This window comes from Phalaenopsis equestris, unplaced genomic scaffold (genome assembly GCF_001263595.1).
Source record: "Phalaenopsis equestris unplaced genomic scaffold, ASM126359v1 Scaffold000002, whole genome shotgun sequence".
NCBI classification, from domain to species: Eukaryota; Viridiplantae; Streptophyta; class Magnoliopsida; order Asparagales; family Orchidaceae; genus Phalaenopsis; species Phalaenopsis equestris.
This window is the reverse complement of record NW_018164444.1, coordinates 25303345-25306828: the sequence shown is the minus strand read 5'-3', so window position 1 is coordinate 25306828 and position 3484 is coordinate 25303345.

Sequence of the window (3484 nt, the reverse complement as noted above, 5' to 3'; positions counted from 1 at the left end):
GGAAGATATTATATATATATATACCATGAACCTTGTTACTTTCAATTAATGCTTTCTCTGGTACTGTTCCTAATCCTTCAGATATTTCAACATGTGGTCAACTCATCCAGATTTTCTTCATATCATATTAGCAAATTGGAAAGATGTCTCTCATCCTAATCCTCTAGTCAAACTGTGGTTCCTGTAGAAGAGGATCAACAAAATGCTTAGGCATTGGAACTGGGACACTTTTGGAGATGTCTATAAGTTAGTGGATTAGGCTGAGCAAGACCTGATCCAACTAGAAAATTCTAACAATGTGGATGAAGCCTCTATCTTTGCAGCTAATCAGAAGGTCCTTAGTGCTACTACTTGGCTTAAGAGTTTTCTCAAACAAAAGGCTGCCATCTGTAGATTCATTGATGGTGACTGGAATACCAATTATTACCATGCTTGCATCAAATATAGGAGGAAGTGTAGTGTGATGCTGATTCTTCGGTATAGAAGTAAAATGCAATGTATGCAATTATATGCTTACTTTCCTTAATAGTTATTCTTAATTTGCGACAAAGATAAACACATGATCCTAAGCAGAAGCTAGGTAAGTTTTTCACTATTAAACAAATAAGAATATAATTATAATATTTAAATATGGGATACTACCAAGTATACATATCGTTATCAAGTAATGTGACATGCCTAAAAATGTTTGATTTACCATATACATTTTATGCTTAATTTTAATGATATTGCACTTTAAAGGAAGATATTTTGCATGTTTTTAGTTTCAGGTACAAGAAATGGGTTTTTGGAGAAAAAGAAATAAAAACGGTGCAATTTGGAGCAAAAACGAGCAAGAAATATAATTTTGTCCTATCACCATTTGATAAGTCATTCGATATTTAATCTCTTTTACACTTCTTGCATATTTTTGAATGAGATTACACTTTAAAGGAATGTTGTTTTCATGTTTATTATGTAGGGCTATCTGTTATGAACACAACGCAACTGAAATGGGGCGAAACAGAGCTAAAACGGAGCGAAACGGTGGAGCTGCGCAGAAATCTCGCAAACGGCGCCCTCGAGCTCACCGACGGTGAGATTTTCCTGATAAGACTGAAAAATGATAGAAAAGCTCGCCGACGGCGCCCTCGAAGATTCTGGACCGACTATTGGTGGTTATGGGCCCAAATTCAACGTATTTGGACGCTTTTTGAAAGGATTCTTGTGGAAACTCTTCAAACTTTGTCCCTACACTTTAAAACAACAAATTTAGGTTAGAAAAAGGGTTTTTTGTGAGAGGAATGTTAGGAAAAGTGTGAAGAAAGTTTAGGGTTTTTAGAATAGGAGTAGAAATGTAGATTTCTACCCTTTTGGAGAGATTGGAGAGGAGATTTTGAGAGAATTTGTAAGGAGATGTTCTAGCATTGCATGGATCGGCGGGAGACTTTGTGGGAGAGATATTCGTCTTTCTTTTAAAAGGAAAAAATTAAGTATTTTGTTCTTCATTATCTTTTGATTTTTGTAAACAATTATCTAGTGAATTTGCTTTGGTTAAATGAAGTTTCCATTGTGTTTTCTTCGTGCTTTGTGATGGGCTTCTCTTACACTTTCTTCTTCTTTGGAAATAGTGGCATAAGAAGATTATGTCATTATTTTCACTTTACTTTTCTTTTTAAATGAGCAGAATTCATGTTTAGGATTTTGGGATGCTTGTTAGAAGAAGATTTAATTATAAATGTGATTGTTTTTACTTGTACTTCATTTACATTATAACAAGGGCCTGTTGTAGTGTTAAAATTTATTGTAATTTCATTAATCCGAAAGGGGGTGTAATTCTCAACAAAGTGGAACCACATTCAAATTCTATGCATGGTGACATTCATGGGAGTTGAGTGCAAATAAATAAAGAAATATACTTTGATGGGCGTATAATTGGAGATTTTAGGCTGACAGACTAAAATTTTCAATTTGGTCCTAGGGTTTGGAAACTGAAGCAGAGATGTTAGCCCTCAGGCTAGGGGAATGTGGGAGCTCCGAAGTGAGAGCCGGTATCCTCCCAGCCTAGCCATGGATTCAGTAAACAGATTAGCCAATGATTTTCTATAACACTGAATTAGGGTAGAGAATTAAAATTGCTCCTATTTGGCATATACAATATTTAATGTATCTCATTCCTTTACAGTATCCAACTCACTATATAAGAATAGTTGTTTTGAAAATCTTAAAATTCTTTAAACCAATTCATCCAGAAAGGGTTATCTTTAGAATTTAATATTTACATTTAGGAGTAGTTACTATCCTTATATTTAAAATTCGCATTTAGGAGTAGTTGCTAGATAAAAAACCATTTTAATTGACATTCCAAACTAAGGACTAATAGTATTAAACTGGAATTTTACTGAGGACATCTTTCCTCACTTCCTCGTGGGATCAATAAAAACGAGACTCCACAAGATTCCTATATTACTTGAGCGATACGTATACTTGCATTTGAAATTGTGACTTTGCAAAATCAGCAAAATCATTATAAATAATTATAAATATATAAATCTGGGTTCATAAATTTTTGCATATTAAGTTGCATCAAGTTTTTGGCATCGTTGTCGGGGATTTAAATCTTCTAGTAGTGGTGTCAAATTCTTGTATTTTTTTGTATATAAAAAAGTCGCTGTCAAGTTTTTGGCATCGTTGCCGGGGAAAATTCGGTAAGAACTTTAGGAGAATTTTAGTTGAAGTAATTAGGCTTAAACTTGGAAAACTATAGTGTCATAAAAAACTATTTTTGTGTGAAAAGTATTTTTATATGAAAAAGTGTTGAAAAAAAGAATTGTTTTTATGAAAAATAAGGTGTTCGTGAAAATATTTTGTTGTGTTGGATATATTTCATCTGTTATTTAGTTTATTGTTAATGTATTGTTTGTTGTGTTGCGTATGCGAAACAAAGGATACTGCATGACTTGTGCCTTATGATCCTGAGTTTGAAAAAAAATAAAAATATAAAAATACAGAAAGAACTCAAAAAATTAGAAATGGAAATGAAAAACTTTCAAGATAATAACTTGGAAAATCATCAGAAAATCATCAGGGATTAAGTAAATCCTACGACAGATGAAATTCATTCAAGTATACAAACCCCTGTCAGATGAAATTCACAGATGAAATTCACTCAAGTATACAAAACCCTGTCGTAGAGCTGATTCGTTTGAAATAAATCCTGAGATTATCCAACAGGTGCAGAACAATCAGTTTGGGGGAACTCCTTCTGAGGATCCCTATTTACACTTATCTTATTTTCTAGAACTTTGTGCTACATTTTGTTATAACGGCATGTCAGACTATGCTGTCAGACTAAGGCTTTTTCCTTTCTCACTAAGGGATAATGCTAAAATGTGGTTATACTCATTAGCACCTGGCTCTATTAAAAATTGGGAGGAGTTAACTCAGAAATTCCTAACTAAGTATTTTCCACCTTCAAAGACTACTAAACATAGAAATTCTCATT